General features: G+C 40.3%; 1 protein-coding gene across 8 annotated transcripts in view; it reads right to left on the bottom strand.

Annotated features, from left to right (window-relative positions):
- CHD9 (chromodomain helicase DNA binding protein 9) overlaps nt 1–19,979 on the bottom strand; it is a 261,384-nt gene that overhangs the window by 179,612 nt on the left and 61,793 nt on the right. For 6 of the 8 annotated variants that reach the window (XM_075536429.1, XM_075536433.1, XM_075536432.1 and 3 more), the window contains exon 2: nt 12,108–12,334. The gene's annotated coding sequence lies outside the window, so the exon portion shown is untranslated. Of the gene's footprint in view, nt 1–8,729; nt 8,876–8,967; nt 9,068–12,107; nt 12,335–19,979 lie in introns of those variants that run through there. The other 2 variants (XM_075536430.1, XM_075536431.1) reach the window with 2 other exon arrangements.

The raw sequence follows: 19,979 nt of genomic DNA, 5'->3' as shown, positions 1-19,979 counted from the left end.
ACTTTAGAATTCTGAAGTCACACAACATAGTCTGTATGGAACAAATAATCAACAACAACAACAACAAAGAACCACTGTCACTGAGTTGATTCTGACTGATATCAACCCCATACCTGTTTTCCAAAGCTTTGGAAATTTTTACAGGCACAGAAAGCCACATATTTTTTGCCTGAGATTAAGGGTGGTTAATTTACTGTCTGGACTATACCTTATATTCAACTTTAAACTCAGGAGCATCCATGTATACCTAAGTTATTAGTTAAGAAAGCAACAAAGAGCGATGTCTTATATTTTTATATGAATATATGGTTAAGGATAATATTCAAATAATTGAAGTTACTATATCCAAATATGTCATCAATTATAAGGCATAGCTCAGCTGATATCAGATGTAGAAAAAATGTTGCAAATTAAATTATGAAACAATACCATTTAGATTTTTATTTTAAAATTAACAAAATAACTTTAAATATTAGACTTAGACTTGCAGTTATTCCAAGGGATCTGCCTGGAGGCACTTCGCTTGGTCCATAAAACACATGACTGCTGCTTTGCAAGAAAATGTAGAATTTCTGTCGTTTCTTCGACAATAAATATTTCACTACTTCTTACACGGTCTGCTGCTGCACTTCTGTGCCTTTCTCAGCAACCACACTCAATAAATATTTTGCTAAGTGCTAAATAATAGTGTAATCTCTTCACACAGTGTAATCGTTTCAAAGAGATGTTAATTGACAGTGATTGATGTGTAGAATCAACAATGTATACTGTCCAGCTTAAAAGACAGTAATACACGTAACTATACTTAAGTTTGTGTATACATAAGTGAAGACAACTACTGCATGACAGTAACCTGGCAAATGAACAGTGAGTGAGATACATCCCAATTTAAGTAATACTAAACATGAAAAGCTGTGCATTTCAGAATTGATTAGTTTCTTGAGTACTTAGAATATATTAGTTTAAGAGTTCTGAACCCTGAACTATGGAAATCTACTCCTCAATTTAATGTTGATAGTAGATAATCTGAATGATTTATTAGTTCATATATTTCTACTTATTCATATCATAGTGAACTTAAAATACAAATATAAAATAAGTTATTTGGAATTTACACTGATATACTTTAGGCTTGTATATTTGGCAAGGATATGAATCAACACAGTGGCTACAATACAAACATGACAATTGTGAAAGATGGCACCACACTGGGCCATAGTTGGTTCTATTGTGCATGGAGTTGCAACAAGTTAGAACCAACTCGATAGGATGTAACAACCTATCTGAATCTTAAGTACCCATAGTTGCTATAGAATTTGATGGGTTGACCACAGGGGAAGCCACTCTGTGGGGGAAAGAGGAGGTTGTTTGCACTCATAAAGACTGACAGACTTGGGTCACTATGAGTCAGAATCAACTTGACAACAGTGAACAGATTTAAATTTGGAAATTAGACTTTTATATTCCAAAAGGAAGAATGTCTCATAGAGAAAATAGTTGGTGTATTATTCAAAATTTTTGTACTTTTTGATACACACTAACCACAGCTTCCTCCAACCTGAGAAAAACCAGATGATGCCCACCTACCACTACCAACTATTCTAATGAGAATCATGAGAGAAAATCTGGTTAGAATGCATTTTTAAAAAAGACAACAAGATCCAAAGCCAAAGGAGAAAGGACCTGAACTAAATGGTTAGGAAAAAATTAGATAAACCCATGACTATTGCCCTGAGCAACCCTTCTATTTTGAAACTGCTAGATATTTTCCAAAACCAAACAAGCAAGTTTTTGTCCCATCTTAAAAAAAAATCCCTTTCTGACTCAATTTCTCTCTCCAAATCTCATTTATTTCCTTTTTTAACAACATTGAAAATGTTCTTTACATTGGCTGTCCTCAATTTATTTTATGTCATTCTTTTATGTCACCACACTAAACAGCTCTGAGCAAAAGCATAATGATACATCATTGAGTCCAAGGGCCATTTCCCCCCCAATCCTAATCTGGAAGTAGTACTTGGCACGGTTATTGTACACTCCTCCTGGAAACACTTAACTCCAGTTTGTATACAGACACTACAGAAAAACTAGTTTCTCTACTACTTTTTCAACTGTACACCCTCAATCTCTGTTAAGACTCTATAAATACTGGAGTGCCCATTATTCTCAATTCCATTTATACTCATTTTCAAGGTGATTCTAATCTACTCTCATAGCTTTAAGTGTCTTTATGTTAGTACATTCAAATTTACATCTATAGCCTAGGTCTATTCCTTAACTCTATACCCATACACACCTGAATTCAATGGATTTTTCATTTTAGATCCCTAATAGACAACTCCCTACTACTGTCTTAGCTGTACTTCAACACGGCAACCAGTATGATCTTATTAAAATAGAAGCCCCTTCCAGTTGCTCATTATCTCACTTAGGTTAAAAGCCAAAATCCTTACTTCCGGTGCCATTGAGTCAAATCCGAGCCACAGTGACCCTATCCACAACAGAATGAAATTCTGCCTGGTCCTACACCATCCTCACCATTATATCTATGCTTGAGCCAATTGCTACAGCCACGGTGTCAATCAATCTTGTTGAGGGCCTTCCTCTTTTTAGCTACCCCTCCACTTTACCAAGCATGATGTCTTTCTCCAGCGGCTGGTCTCTCCTGACATGTCCAAAGTATTTAAGACAAAGTCTCTCTATCCTTGCCTCTAAGAAACATGGTAGGCAAGTTTCTTCAAAAGCAGATTTGTTTAGCCTTTTAACAGTCTTTGGTACTTTCAATATTTTTTTGCCAGTACAATTCAAATGTATAGATTCTTCTTTGGTCATCCCTATTTAATATCTAACTTTCATATATTTTGATTACGAGGTTATTGAAAATAACTAAATCCTTACTATGCCCTGAAAATTCCTTCACACACCCACCCTGGCAGCTCAACCTAATCTCCCCTTACTCACCCTCTTACTTCAACCACAAAGCTTTCAATAGGTCCCTCAAAACCCCCAAACCCTCCTTTAAGGCCATTTCCTGATCATCCTACATAAAATAACTTTCTTTCCACTCCAATACTTCACATTCCTCTTCTTTGTGTTATTGTTCTGCTTTAGGACTAGCTGATGTTCTAATTGTTCTAGTGATCTTGTTTAAAGTCTGTATCTGGTAAATAAAATGCAGTCATGCCAAACTGAAAGAATTCAGGCATGAGTTCAAATGCTGTCATCTCTTAGCTGTGTAACCTCTCAGAGCATTTCTTCATGTGATCATCTACATCTCAGGGCTGTTGCAAAATTTAGAAATAATACATTCAATATCTTAACACACAGTACCTCAATGCCATTGAATTGATTCTGACTCATAGTGACGCTAAAGAGCAGAGAATCGTTCCAAATAGCTCCCAAGGGAGCAGACAGCCTCATTTTTCTCCCATGGAATGGTTGATGAGTCTGAACAGTCAACACTGTAGCTAACAGCCCCATACTTTAAACAAAGTATTCAATAAATATCTATACCTATATCCCTCTCACTGACTGACTGTAGAATTAAGCGCACAGCCTAAGATTCTTGGATGGTGTGCTGAAAATTTATCAAGATCTCTCATTATTTTAGATTGTACTTTTCTGTAATTTAAAAAATTGTTACACTAATCAACAGTATAATGTACTTGAATTTATCTCTGCCTTCCCACATACACACTTATTTAAGTTCCTTTTCTAAAGACATCATTACCCCAGTCTTTTTTCATTCTATTTCCCCCCATAGGTAAGTTATGGTTAAACCACACTGAGATGTAAACCCCGATTTCACTAAACATTCTCAGTCTCCTGTAAGGAGTACAGGAAGTTCTTTCAGCCTATAGTCTAGCCCCCTCCCCCGAGTCTTCCCCATTTGCTCAAATACAACCACCACTAGGAAGCCTTTACAAACACACACACACACACTCATTTTTCTTATTCCACATCTTTTGATATTGATCCTTAATTTTGGTATTCTTAACATGTACTAGTATAATTCCTGGCACATAACAAATACCCAATAAATGCTTTTAGGAATTCAGTGATGTAACACCATAAAATATCATAAAATCTCTCAATCCTTAATTGTATTCTAAATGTAGAGATTCAAAAAAATTCTTCAGAGCAATTATTTAAACAATCATTTGGATGACATGTATATTTAATTTTTTATGACTCAGTGATCCAAATTAAAATTCCCAGCTTGATGTGATTTAACTATACAATATTTTATCTGTAAGAGTGTCCAATAAAATGACTTTAAAACATAAATACTGGTAAATAAAAACAAAAAGTTCTTCCCAATAAATAAATTTAATTCCAAGTCATCTTTCATTATTAGAATCCTAATTTCACTGATATGTGATTCCACAAGGAACCCTACAGCACAGTAACTAAAAGTACAGGCTTTCCAAAACACATTGGCAAGGTTGGTACATTTGCTTCATCACAGACTAGCTATATGATATTAGAGAAGTCACATTCACAATGAATGTCCATTTTATCTGCTGTGAACTGGGACAGAACAGATCCCTGGTTGCACATGGGTTACACCTGGGTTACATGTTGAGCTCCTAACCATAAATAAGGTCAGCAGTTCTAACCTACCAGATGATCTGTAGATAAGATGAGGCTTCCTGTTCCCCTAAAGAATTTACAGCCTTGGAAACCCAAAGGGGCAATTCTACCCTGTCCTATAGGGCTGCTAGAGGTCAAAATTAACATAATTATAATGAGTTTTAGTTTGAGTGTCACAAAATTCTTGTAAAACACCATATAAAATAATTAAGTACTCATGCTGTTTACCAAAATGTTAGTGGTACCAACTCAACAATTGCTCCCAGGAAGTAAGATGTGGCAGTCTGATTCTAAAAAGATTACAGCCCAGTTATACTCTGTCCTATAGTATGTTTATGAGTTGAAATTGACTCAGCCCCAGTAGGTTTGGTTTACTTATTTTGGTTTATATATTTTGGAAGCACTTATTATTTTCAAATGGTTCCTTGGAGTGCTGACGAATTTTCAGTCACTGACAATGAGGCCTCTTGTCCTTCTCTTTCTTCCTTGTCCCCAATAAAAGATTTCACCTCAATATTCTACTTCTTTAGATCTTTAGTTACTCCTAGCAATTACCTGCCTCTCTTCTAACTATGAGCATCATCACAAAAATGTATGAATCAAATATATTATTTTGATATTCCTGTCACTTGCTGTAATCACAGTACTCTAGTCTTCTCTATGTTAAATATCAAAAATAAGGGGTTCCCACCATCCATGTTCTAAATAGTCATTAGCCTATTAAACTTGTACAGTATTAGTGCAAATACATTTTCAAAATTGAATAGTTTCCTAGATAAATACAACACTCACTCTATCCTAGTCTTGATTGCTAAAAGCAACTTGCTGTCACTAACCACTGTAGCCAAAGAAGGTAAACACAAATGCTACTTTCTATGTGAAGTCTCCCATCAACTATGACTTCCCATTGATAATGTGCTATTTAGGCTTTCTTTGCTTTAACAGAAGGGAGATGACTTTACTCATATTAGGTACCCTGCTTGGCATATAATTTTTTAAAAACGCTCAAACTCACTGTGATGATGTCAGTTCTAATTCATAAAGACCCTATCAGGAAGGGCAGAAGTGTCACTTTGGATTTTCTACTACATTATAGTAGAATGCCTCATCTTTCTTTTATGGAGTGGCTGGTAGGTTGGAACTGCCAACCTTACAGTTAGCACCTCAACATGTAAACCATTAAGTCACCAGGGCCCCATGGCATACAGTTAAAGCTGATTAAACGTTTGCTGAAATAATTCCTATTGATTCACTGGCCTTCTGGAAATTCTCGTTTTCTGCCACTCTACAGCCTTGCATTTCCCTTTTTTTTAGCTTTCCTTGATTTTCTTATTGATATAAAGTAGATTAATTGATATTTGTCTGTACAGTGATTTCAGTTCTATGAAATGCACCAACTTAACATGTCAAATTTTGATGCAACTTCCTCAATATATCCTCTCCATGATTTAAGTTCTTCAGGAATTCAATTTTTTGAAATGTGGGAAAAACCCCAATACTCTTTACATAAATATGAGTATAGAACCGAATTTCCCTCTACATTAACAATACCACAGAGCATCTCATTGCCCTCCTTGAAAGCTCTAACCTTTAGTGTAATAAGAAAACAATGGGTTGGATCCTTATTTATGTCATGTTTATCCTAACCAGTAGGTCCACGAACTCTGTTGAAGTATTTGATTGACCTTTTTCTATTAAATTTTCACCAGTGATTAACACATCTAACTCTTCAGAAAATCTAAAACACATTTGCATATATATGAAAAATGTTTACTTTGTCCCTGGGTAAAAAGGGTCACATGCTCAGCTGCTAACCCAAAAGTTGGGAAGTCCAGAACTGATGATCTACCACAGAAAACCATATGGAGCACAGTACTCTAGAAACACATAGGGTCGCATGAGTAGGAATTGGAGAATTATGGATAGAAACGTCAATAGACTTTATTGTAAATCTATACTACTTTACCTCCTGCTTCAAATATGTACATTAAAACTCCCCTTCTATCTTGCTTCCGTAAGTAAACAGTTGCATTAGACAAGGATTTGAAATTAATAGTCTTAACAACACCTTCAAGTTAAAATTGTAGGATTTCATTCAAATTGTCTTGTCCTGGACTTTTTTCCACTAGCAGAAGTGCTTTCTTATCCTTACTTGTACCCACCTATTTGAGATTTTTCTCTTAAGAATGCTGTTGCTACCACTTCTCTCGACTTGTTTTTCCTTATCCACAAAATCCAAATATAAGTTTTGCTTCAGAGTACAAATGCCATTTAATGGGATATGTAGAATCATAAATCTGGTGGAAATTTAAAATAATTTTATACAAAACTAATGCATAGGTTAAGAAACTTACTGATGTACTGCTAGTTAAGGGACAAAGTCCTGGTTCTATCCAGCCAGTATGCCCTTCCACTCTAGACTTCTCTGAATTCCCACCCACCCCTAAGGTACTTTGCTCTTTACTGTACCTCACTGACACTTAATATAGCAGTACGCTATTTACTTCTGATGGCGCTTCCTATGCCGCCAGGACATCTTCATCAATCACAAGCTTGTTTCTGTTATTTGTCTCTAGTTACTTCATTTCTCCACTCTACAATATCTGCTTTTCCCATGAAATATTTCAGGCAGGACAGAATACCATAACCAAATCGGGGAAGCAACTACTTTTCTTTCCAGTGTATTCTCACAACTATTAAATGGTTTGTGGTTTACAGGAACACCCACCCCTCACTGAAACCTGTCAGTACTTTGAAGTACACTAAACTTAATATAAATTGTTAAACAGAAACAGAAACTGAAAAATCTTGGAAGACAGAAGGCTACAGGTTTAACTTGCACGGAGTAATAGGTGTTTTTCATTTAACAAACATTTATCAAATACCTATTATTTATAAGATTATCTGCTGTTAGCAAAAGGTTGCATGAAAATAAATTACTGTAAATACCATAGAACCCCCCACCATAATCATCCTTTTACTTAGCAAAAGAAACATAAAATCAGTCCTTCGACAATGTAGAATATCCCCTTAAATCCACCTTCTGTGTACATTCAAGTGTTTCTTTCAAAAGTCCTTGTACAGTTATGTACAGAGTTCTGTAGCGAGCAACATTATACAAGATAAGCCCTCTTTTCTGTTAGGATCTGAGTTGGTATAGCAGAACTAGGGAGATTGGCATCAGAGAAACAGGATAAGGTGAGAAATGGCATGCAAAATAGAGAAACTAAATTGTGCTAGACAGTGATTTTATTAATGAAGACAAACTTTATTTAGTAGGGGGGAATTTTGAGGTATGAGTATTTCACATAAGTGAGTAAACAACAGTGTCAACTCCCAAGCGTTCAGGAAAGTAACTCTGTAGCATTGCTAATACCATTCACAACTTAAAAAAAATCGTGTCTACTTTGTTCCGAAAAGTTTTATTTAAAACACAAAGCGAAACAGACAGAAACCACCCAGAAGCGGAGGCTGTGAGAGCAGCAACCACCAGCTTTCCGGGCGGTGCCTGGCTCTGGCTGTGGGATGATGTCCTCGGCGCGCCGGGAGCCACGGCGCATCCCACACCCAGACACGGCAGAGGCAGCCGTGGCGGCGCGGACGTGGGAGCCGGCTGCCCCCGGAGGCGGGGCCTGGGAGATCGCCAGCGGCGTCCCCGCTCGGCTCGGGCGTCCCCGTTCCGCACCGGCGCTGGCTCGCTCGCTTGGGGCGCCCTGTCATGAGTCACCGGGGCGGGCGGCCGGGAGAGGCTGCAGGATGGAGGGAAGCCCGACCAGACCCCCGAGGAGCTGCGCCATGGGGAGGCCTGGACCTCACGGGGCGGGGAAAGGGACACAGCCCGCGGCCCCTGCACCGCCTCACCCACGCCCTGCCCACCCTGCCCTCACCGCCACCCAACGCAACAGGCACAGCAGTCGGGTCCTGACCCAGGGTCTGCGGGCCGGGGGAGGGCGGGGGCAGCAACCCGCAGCCATGACAGGCGCGGGGCGGGCCGCGGGCTGCTGGGCCGCACGTGCGGTGGCACCCCTCTCCGGTCTCCGCGCGTTCGCCCGCCTGCCCCGGGCCCCTCACCTCGGGAGGCCGCGCGCCCGGCCTGCCCCGACCGAGCGCGGCGAGCGGCGGCCGCACGTACTTACCGCCGCTCGCTGGCTCTCGGGCTTCGCCATGACTGAGGCGCCCCCGCCGCCCCCCGCCTCGACCGCGACTGACACGAGCGGCTTGCCGAGTGGGGGCAGCCTGAGGCGACCACCCGGCTGACAGACCCACCCTGCCCTTCCCACCAGTTGAGCAGCTGCTGCTGCCCCGCAGTGCCCCCGGGGTTCCTCCCCATGCCTGGGGCGGCGGGTGGCAGCAGCGGGCAGCGGCAGCACTTACCGGCGGTGCGGCCAGGCCCCCCTGTCAGCGCGGGGCTGGGAGGGAGAGGAGGGAGGAGTGCAGGGGCACCGCCTCCCCCGCGCCGCCACGCACCCGCCTGATTGGCCCAGTTCAGTCCCCCAGCGCGACCCCACCAGCCCCTGCGAGCGGCACTCCGGCAACACCGGCACGTCATTTGCATATTTGTGCCCGCTCCGCTGATTGGCCCGGGAGTGGAGAGGCGGCGGTGGCCGCAGCAGCTCCCTCCGCTATTCCTGCCGCGTCGGGCCACCGGGGAAAGAGGATCCCCCACAGTGCTCCCCTTCCTTCCCCGCCAGGGCCGACCCAGGGAGGAGAGCGGAGGAAGGCGGGGTGACTGCCCTGCTCCAACATGGCCCCGCTGTGCTTTGATCCAATCGCTGGTACGGTTACTCCAGGAACCAGAGGTGGCCTTGGGGCGGGGAAGGTTGGGACCGGGCGCCCTCTGGCCGGAGCGCGGGGCAGTGCAGTGTCCCAGGCTCGCCCTGCCACGGCCGCCACGTCAGAACGCGCCCTCCCTGCGGCCTCCCCCGCCGCCACGTCACGTCTGCGGGACCGCCCGGAGGCACGCCCCCCTGCCGCCGACCAGTGGCGGGGTCCGCGTCGAGGTCACTCACACACTGGGCATCTTTAGACCCAATGAAGGACGACCTTCGTGGGACCGGATCCATATATCCTCCCTTTGGGGAGACACCCGCTGACACGCGTTTCCGCTGTGTAGCCGGGAGCGAGGGGAGCCCCGCCGCGATCAGACATCGGTTCCGGCCAGATGCCAAGCACCTGATGTGGAAAAGGTGGCAAGCTAAGGAGAGGCCGAGCCCAAAGCCGGATCTGGAGGGACAGCGCCACCTCAAGCGGTGGGGGTGCTGAGGCTGACCTTACTGACCTTCAGGCCCACGTCCTGCACACTTACTGCACAATTAATCAGGGAAAGAAAGAACAAGCGGAAAAAGAAAAACAGGGAGGCGACACGAAAGCAGGGTTGTCTAAAACCACAGGCCTGCGATGGTGTTGGATACTTGGGTACCCTCTCACTCTCATTAACTGAATGGCCTGCATTAAATCACCCCATGTCCCTGGGTCTTAATTTTCTCTTCTGTAAGAATAAAGAGGCTGAGCAATTTTCTAAGAGCCTTCCAGGCATAAAATTCTATGGGTTTCCCAGTCCTAGAACTGGCTCTAAACTAAAAATAAAAGGAACTCCCTATTAAAATATATAATAGCCAAAATTACCGAATATTTGCGTTTCATTCAGCCCGCCTGTGCTCCTTCAAACTGACCATGTCAAATCCAGTAGCAGTGATAAGTAGCAATCAATTTATAGCTGACAGGCATCTGTTAGTTTTCACCACAGAGTATAGCAGGGGTCCTCAAACTTTTTAAACAGGGGCCAGTTCACTGTCCCTCAGACCCATTGGAGGGCTGGACTATAGTTAAAAAAAAACAACTATCAAATTCCTATGCACACTGCACATATCTTATTTTGAAGTTAAAAAAAACAAACGGGCAAAAACGGTGAGCCAGATAAATGACCTGAGCGGGCTGTTGTTTGAGGATGCCTGGTAAGGCTACCTGCGTTTTTTGGCCGACATTAGAATTACAATAATCAATACTATTTATCAACTCATTTCCTTCTTGATATTTCCCATGAAGTCCCTCCAGAGTTAATCAATTTAGCTGAGCTATTGATGACAGAAAACCCCTTGAGAGAGAGAAGTTACAGTTACAGTTGGAGTCTCAAGGATACTCAGTAACAACTACATAAGAATACACAGAAACAGCTGCATCTTTGAGCTCCCTGCATCAATTATTTGAATGCTACTTTAGCTTGCAAATTCAACTGTGAGGTATTAAAGGCCATAGCATCTTATTTGTCTACCATTTAGGAAAATAAGAGATCCCCAATATAAATAAAAACTTTAACTTAGACGATCTTCCAACCTGAGCATATAAGATGGAAAACTAAAAAAAAAAAAAAAAAAAAAGATGGAAAACTTATTTTATTGAATATAGACAGCCAAAAATTAGTTAGATTTAACTGGTGAGTAAGGGCAGCAAAAGTATAAATATAAATTTAGCTGAAAGGAATTACTAATGGGCAGAAAAAGGGTGGGACAGGAGGAAGGTAAAGGGAAACAGGAAAGATCTGGGAAACAAAGCTATGGATAGAGGTATAAACATAGGTTTTCACTTAGGTAAATATATTAACTCAAAACTAGTTATTGGCTTATATAGATATATTTGTATGGCAATACAGTGAGGAAGTGGATGGACTTCCTCACTATATCAAAAGACATAGCGTGTGGGGTCTTAAAGGCTTGCAGTTAAACAAGCCGTCATTTAGTAAAGCAGCAACAAGCCCACATGGAAGAAGCTCACCAGCCTGTGCGATCATGAGGAATCAACAGAATCAGGTAACAGGCATCAGAAAACCACAAACAAACAAATATATTGTTGAGAATGAAGCGGGTTGGAACTGAGACCCAAAACCCATCTGTAGACAATGGGACATCCCCTTACAGACGGGTCACAAGGAAGAGATGATTCAACCAGGGCACTGTATAGCACTGATGAAACACACAATATTCCTCTGGTTGCTTGAAGTTTCTCCACTCCCGACTATCCTGGCCTAGTCCTGCCTTTCATGGCTAGACTGTAGCATGTATACTGGTAGAAATAAGGGCTGAGGACACACAGAATCCAGGTCAGATAAACCCCTCAGGTACAGAAATAGGAGTAGTGATACCAGGAGGTTAGGGGGAAGGTAGGGAGAGGAAGGGAGGAACCAATAAATTTATATTTATACAATGATTGACACATAACCACTACCAACCCGCTGGGTAAACAACAGAAATCATGGAGAAGTGGTTGCTGTAAGATATGAAAATAATAATTTGTAATTTATCAGAGGGTCAAGGGGGGGGGAAGGAGGGTAAAATGAGGACACAAAGGGCTCAGAAAGAAAATAAATGTTTCAAAAATAATGATGGCAACATATGTACAAATATGCTTGATACAATTGTTGTATGGATTGTTATAAGATGGACATTGGGTCTCTACTCAAGTACCCCCTCAATGCAAGAACACTTTGTTCTAATAACCCGGCATTCTGTGAAGCTCACCTTCTCAACTCGATTGCTGAAGATAAAATGGGTGCATAAGCAAATGTAGTGACGAAAGCTGATGGTGCCGAGCTATCAAAAGATACAGCTTCTGGAGTCTTAAAGGCTTGATGATAAACAAGCAACCATCATGCTTTGAGGAGAAGCAACAAAGCCCACATGGAGGAAGAACACCAGTCTGTGTGATCATGAGGTGTCGATGGGATCAGGTATCAGGCATCAAAGACCTAGAACAACAACAAAAAAAATCACATTAATGTGAATGAGGGGGAGTGTAGAGTGGAGAACCAAATCCCATCTGTAGACAATTGGATATCCCCTTATAGAAAAGTCACAAGGAAGAGATGAGTCAGGGTGCAGTATAGCACCAATGCAACATACAACTTTCCTCTAGTTCTTTATTGCTTCCTCCTCTCCACTATCATGATCCCAATTCTACCTGACAAATCTGGCTAGACCAGAGCATGTACATTGGTACAGATAAGAGCTGGAAACAGGGGATCCAGGACAGATAAATGCCTCAGGATCAATAAGGAGAGTAGCTATAACCAGGAAGGTAATAGGAAGGTGGGGAGAGAAAAGGGCAACTGATCACAATGATAATACATATAACCACCTCTCAAGGGGACGAACAACAGAAAAGAGGGTGAAGGGAGACATTGGTCAGTATAAGACATGAAAATTTTTTTATAAATTATAAAAATATTTATAATTTTGGGGGCAGGAGGAAAATGAGCAGATACCAAGTGCTCATGTGGAAAGAAAATGTTTTGAAAATGATGATGGTAACATATGTATAAATGTGCTTGACACATGGATGTAGGAATGTATTGTAGTAAGAGCTATAAGAAGACCCAATAAAATGATTTTTTTTAAAAAAGAGCTGTAAGAGCCCCCAATAAAATGATCTTGAAAAAAAGAATAATCAGTAAAGATTTTTTAAAGTATAAATATATTAAAAATATATATGTATATATATATAAAGTATATATGTATATAGAGAGATGCTAAAGTTGCATCTAGAAAGCTATTTAAAAGATATTTTAAATATATCTCAATTATTTTTGTCTGTTCTCACCACTAGGCAGATATTTATCTATTCCTTTACATAACACCTTTCCTACTGCTTTGATGCTTCTATTCTATTATGAATTTAGACAGACAGCAACAAACCTCAAACCCACTGGAATCAAGTCAATTCATATATAGAGTTTTTAAATTTGTAATCCTTTACAACAGACATGCTAGGCAGTAGAGCAGCAGATGGATTTGAACTGCCAACCTTGGAGTTAGCAGCCCAAACCCAATCCACTATGGTATCAGAATTCCTGCCATATTAAAAAGCAAAACCAAGCCCACTACTATCACATTGATTCCAACTCATAGTGTCTTTATAGAAACCTTTGGGTTTCTGAGAATTTTAAATCTTTACAGGAGCAAACAACCTCCTCTTTCTCCTAAGGAGCTACTAACTGACAGGTTCCAGCCAATGACCTTGAGGTTAGCAGTTTACTGTGTAATCCACGATGCCACCAGGATTACCATACAAGGATGGCTATAATCAAACAGAGGTAATAAGTATTAGCAAAGATATTGAGAATTTGGATCCTCATTGCTGCTGGGATATACAATGGTGCAGTCATACTAGAAAATAGTTCCACACAAACTTGCACACATGTCCACAGCGGTATCATTCACAATACTCAAAAATGCCCGTCAAATAATGAATATATAACAAAAGTTGACAAGAAATGCAAGAGTTAAAGAAAAATACTATGATATACCTAATCTTGCAATAACTGTGATCAACAGTAGAGGTTTGAATAGAAAGAGCGAATGGGAGAGGGAGAGGGAGAGTATACAAATATATATAGGCTTGACAGAGGTAATTTGTATATACCTTTGCTGCAAATATACACACAATGTGGTAGAACATGCCAAAGTTATAACTTCTTGGAAATAACCAGGCACATTAGGAAAACAAAGCACTGTGTCTGGGGACTCTGGGTCATTGTTTCAGGGCACACCAAGGTCAACTGGCATAAGTTAGTCCACAAAGTCTTCATCCTACTTTGGGATCTTAAAAACTCATGATCTCTCCCTGTCTGGAGGAAATAAGTGATAAAAATCAAATATACATGGAAATATTTAGTCCAGTAGACTAATGACTGGTCTCCACAACATGAGACCAGAAGAACTAGACACTGCCCCCCTATGACTAACAACTGGCCTGAAATATTGCTTGTATACAGTGAGAGAAAGATGCAGAAAACATACAATATCATCAAGTAGACCAGACTTGCTGGACAGAGACTGGTGGAACCCCCAAGACAATGGTTTTTGGTGAACCTATAGATTTGAAAATGAATTTACTTCTGTGGTTCAATTTTCAGCCAAATTAACAGGTCTATACAGGGAATAATAATACTGGTGATGTGTACATACCTTAAAATAATTGATCTTTTGGGATAAAGGGGCAGCATTTACCCAAGGTCAAAGTTCAGAAGGGTTAGGAGGCTAAGAAGAATTTGAGACAGGAGACACAGGGAGGAAGTAGGACGGGTGAAGCTACATTAGGGGATTGCAATGAGTGAAATGAAACAATGTGTCTGGAGTACTGAGTTAAAAATTATGATGTGCTCCGTAAGTATTCACCTAATTCACAATAAAATAGGTGGGGGAAAAAGCCATAGTGGTGGAAAGAATGGACGGCAAGTTTCTTTTTGTAATGATGGAAAATATATTAAAATTAGATTTTTGTGATGGCTACACAATTCTAAACATACTAAAAACTATAGAAATATACAAGGTATATCTATTTAAATGAAACAAATTTTGCACATAAATAAAGCTGGAGAATTTTATGGAATGTGAATTATATCTTATTAAAGCTATTATTTAAAAATGATGTCCAGCCTCTTTCTACTTACATTATTATATGTGGGAGCTTCAAAGGTTCATAGAAAATTTCCATTACTTTTCAATTCTAACATTCAAAAAGTTTGAAGTTCCCCCCCAGAACTTTGAAGTTCCTAGCATAACTATATAAACACACATTGAGGAAAGCAGAACAGATAAATTTCAATTATATTTATCAGATTTATAGTCAGGCAAGCAGCAACCTTTATTTTTAACCCAAAGATTATCATATTAGAACAATTATTTCTCAAACTGAAGTCACTAGTTTTGTAAATTTGGTATAATTTATAATCAATTACATATATTTGAATGCATTTACCATGTCAGTAAATATGTCAGTTACAAAAGAAAAAAATTATTCCCATACTAAGAATATTAAATAATTTATATAATAAAGGTATGTGTGTATAGAAACATGTCATGAAATCACATAAACATGCACATACATTTATACATGTTTATATAGCCATCTGTGCAATATCTCCTCATGTTTATTGATATTCTTTCATAAATGAATAAGTACAGATAAAAATTAAGGTATGTTTTTACCTATTTTATGCTGACTCATAATAATAATTATTACTATAGCACATAACATGACTTCAGTCTTCCCACAGCAATGAATGGCAGCTTGAAGAGCGCTGACACTGTTCCACTCCAAAGAATATGAAAGGAACTGTAGCTGGCTCAGCAATGGGTACAAACTAACTTCACATTAGCCCCGGGGAATTGTGAACATTGCTTAAATCAAGAGAGAACACGGGCTCTTTTTAAAGTGAAAGATATCACTAGAAAGCTCTGTGGTCTTCTCTACAAAGTCTTGTTCAGGCAAATAGAGAAGAAGACTAAGTAGGCAGTAATGATTTCAATACACGCTGAGCACTGTTTCCAAATCTAGAACCTGCTGATCATAACACCCACAAGATGCATCCAGCCATGCATCTGCCCTTCAGGGTCTTAGACCTATTTAATCAGGATAGATCTTAGAGCCTCTAAATTTTATCTAGTTTCTCTTCTGCTTTTAGGCAGGAACATACTTCAAAGTACAAACATGGCTTGTCCTAACCTTAGAGAAAAAGGAAAGGCATTGCTGTTATCCATCTCATTTCCTCTTTGTGCATCTACTTTACTTTGGGGGCATCTAAATCAAGTTTGCAAATATCAAATGCATGAAATTTGGCTATTTAAAAAATGGAATTCACTCATAAAAGATGAGTGTCTGTGATGTGTCTGGCATAGCGCTCAAATTCACTCACTGCTATCGAGTCAATGCCAACTCATAGCGACCCCAGAGGACAGGGTAGAACTGCCCCTGTGGTTTTCCAAGACAGTAACTCTTTATGCGAGTAGAAAACCCAGTTTTTCTCCCTCAAAGGGATTGGTGGTTTCAAACTGCTGACCTTTGGAACACTACACCACCAAAATAGTGCTTGGTGCAGGGAAAACAACAGTGAACAAAATAAACATACATGGTCCTTTGGCCTCCTGGTAAAGTATTTTGTGGAGTGAATACATAAACAAACCCAGTCAATTGCCTTTGAGTTGATGCTGGATCACATGACACAACCTCATGAGTGTCAGAGTAAAATTGTGCACCATAGGGGTTTCAATGGCTGATTTTTCAGAGGTAGATAGCCAGGCCTTTCTTCTGATGTGTCTCTGGGTGGACTCAAATGTCCAACCTTTGGTTAGTAAGAAAGTAAGTTCTCCATTTATAGCACGCAGGGACTCTGAAGTAATTAAACAAGGACATGCCATTTATTTTTAATTATTAATTTGGCAATACTTAACTAGAGTATTATAATAGGTATGCCCTAACACACACATATATGATCTACACTACTTAACCTACAAACACATATTTTTGTAAACAACTGGTTTACTTTATAGGCAGGATAGGTATCTTATTTCAAGAAAAAGTCTATTCTGGTGCAATTTAAACCCATTTTGTTTAAGCTTTAAGAGAGAGAACATAATTTCAGATTTCCTTTGAATATTTCATGGCTTCCCCCGCCCCATACATGTTATAATAGTCATGACTATATATAATATAGTCACATTCTTTTCATGATCCCAATGAACCAGGATTTACATCCCTGGAAAAGATATTAAAGACCTCATTTTATTGTTAGGAATGAAACACATTTTTTCTTTGAACAATTATCACAAGTCTTGCATTTTCTGTACCTAGCTAAGTTTCTTTGCACCTTATATGGATTTATTTTTTTAAATCTTTTTATTGGGGGCTCGTACAATTCTTATCACAATTCATACATACATCCATTGTGTCAAGAATCTATGTACATTTGTTGCCATCATCATTCTCAGAACATTTGCCTTCTACTTGAGCCCTTAATATCTGCTGCTCATTTCCCCCTCCCTCCCCACTCCCCTCTACGTCATGAACCCTTCATCATTTATAAATTATTATTTTGTCATATATTACACTGTCCAACGTCTCCCCCCACCTTCTTCTCTGCTGTCCCTCCCTGAGGGAGGAGGCTATACGTAGATTCTTGTCATCAGTTCCCCCTTTCTACCACCAATTCTCTCTACCCTCCAGGCATAGCCACTCTCACCACTGGTCCTGAAGGAGTCATCTGTCCTGGATTCCCTATGTTTCCAGTTGCTATCTGTGCCTATGTACATCCTCTGGTCTAGCCAAATTTGTAAGAACTAGAGGAAAGTTGTATATTTCATCGTTGCTACTCTGCACTCTGCCTTGTTCATCTCCTCCCCACAACCCTTCAGTGTCCCCCTGGAACCATTGGTCCCATTGTTTTCTCCTCCAGACTATTCATCCAGTTTATCTTATCTAGATAGATCTGTACAGATAATAATATGCACCAAAAATTAAGTCACTTGAAAGCTACACTACCTATGGGACACCTAGCCCGTGGACTCTGTCACTGTAATTTGAGGTTGCCTCATGACCTGCTACGCCATACCACTGGAATTTATATCTCTTGAGCTGGGGACTGTCGGACCCTGTCATCTGGCTGACTGTTGGTGAGCTGCCTTGCTGTTTGGTGCCTGTGCCCAGATAGCCTGAATTGCTCTACAGAGGACTACCCGGTGGCCCTCAAGACTTGAAGGACTGCCAGTATCTCACAACTATCTCATGGGAGTCAGTTGCACTGAGCTATTTGCTTTATAATTTAATTAATTGTTTATTTCTTATGTTATATATCTATCTATATAAATACATATAAAATTATTAGCATTCTGGTTTTGTTTCTCTAGAGAACCCTAACACAGTAACTGGTCACTGAATTGTACATGCACACAATGTTACTGTGGTATGTTTTGTGTACAGTTTCACTCACAGACATACACACACAAAAATAGCAAACAAATAAATAAAAGGCTTCTCAGAACATCCTTGGTCCTTAACAGTCAGTGTGTTTCCTTCTTAACCCTTATCACAGTCATGTCTGTGTCTTAGGGGCTTCAAAAGTTCATGGGAAAATTCCATCGCCTTTTAACTCCATTTTCCCACAAACTTTTTGAAGCCCTCCTCATCTTTGTTTATTATTTGGTTCCAGTCAATAAAAAGAAAGGATCTTGTAATAGAAACAGGATCAGTCTTATTCCTTGTGGTTTTCCTAGCACCTAAAATACAGGTGTTCAGCAAGTGTATTTTATGCTGAATGAAAGGTTCACCTGACACATATATAATGCTCTGGCCAACACTGGAAACCAATATCGGAAGTTCTTAGCCTGACTGAACATTAGAATCACTTAGGAAACTTACACATTACCTTTGCTCAAGTACTAACCAGACCTAGGGGTGGATCTCTGGCATCAGTTTTTTAAAAGTTCTCTACGCGACTGCTTGCATAGACAAAATGGGACAACAATGTTCTATGTCACACCGAGTTGAATTATGGCCTGAGAAAGTCCTTATCCTCTAGGTAACTCTTTCGTATGTCACCTAAGTCTCATACATATTACTGCCATTAAGTAAATTCTGACTCATAGCAACACTATAGGACAAAGTGAGTAGAATTGTCCTTGTGGTGTCTGAGACTGTAACTCCTTATGAGAGTTGAAAGCCGATTTTTTTCTTGCACAGACCAGCTGGTGGTGTCAATCTACTGCCCAAGAAGTTAGTAGCCCAACATGTAACCTACTCTGCTGCCTGAGTCTAGGGCACCCCAAATAGACCTTGACCATGGCTTCTAGACACCTCCCTCTGTACAAGGGAACAGATAAAATATTAACCCCTGGGAAAAGAGAAAAGGGATCCAAGTAATCTGTGTTTATGTTAGTACCTGGCCTGACAATCTGAAGAAACAGGGGAAAGCTCCAGCACATTTGTCTCTCCCTTCTTAAATGAAACTCATTAACACATCCCTTTAATTGGCAGTAGAAATCAAAGGCACTAATAATAATGTAGGTGTTAATAAAGAATGTACTTAAGCAACAAAGCAAACAAAAAAACTTCCTCTTTCCTGGGAGACAGCGACCAAGCAGTGGTACTTGCTCATTTGTTCTGATAGGGTGATAAGTGTAAAGTTAAAGATATTATTTATAACTGAGACCTCTAATTTTCTCTTAAGAAAATACATTATTTTCTGCAAGCCATGCAATTAGTAAACACTTCAAAATCACCATCAGGAATGCTAACACATATCAGGCGCATCCTGTCACCTGGAATGCATTCCTCACTCCACTGAGAAAAGGCAAAAGGCTGTTGTGCAGCGGTTCTCAACGTGTGGGTCGCGACCCCTTTGGGGGTTGAACCTTTCACAGGGATTGCTTGATTCATAGCAGTAACAAAATTACAGTGATGAAGTAGCAACAAAAATAATTTTGTGGTTGAGGAGTCTCCACCACATGAGGAACTGGATGAAAGGGTCACAGCATTAGGAAGGTTGAGAACCACTGCTCTAGTGAAACAGAGAGGACATAAGATTAGAAGGCGTTAAATCCAAGATGTAGTCTAAGTGT

Source organism: Tenrec ecaudatus, chromosome 18, assembly GCF_050624435.1.
Source record: "Tenrec ecaudatus isolate mTenEca1 chromosome 18, mTenEca1.hap1, whole genome shotgun sequence".
NCBI lineage: Eukaryota > Metazoa > Chordata > Mammalia > Afrosoricida > Tenrecidae > Tenrec > Tenrec ecaudatus.
This window is presented reverse-complemented; position numbering and strand designations above follow the sequence as displayed.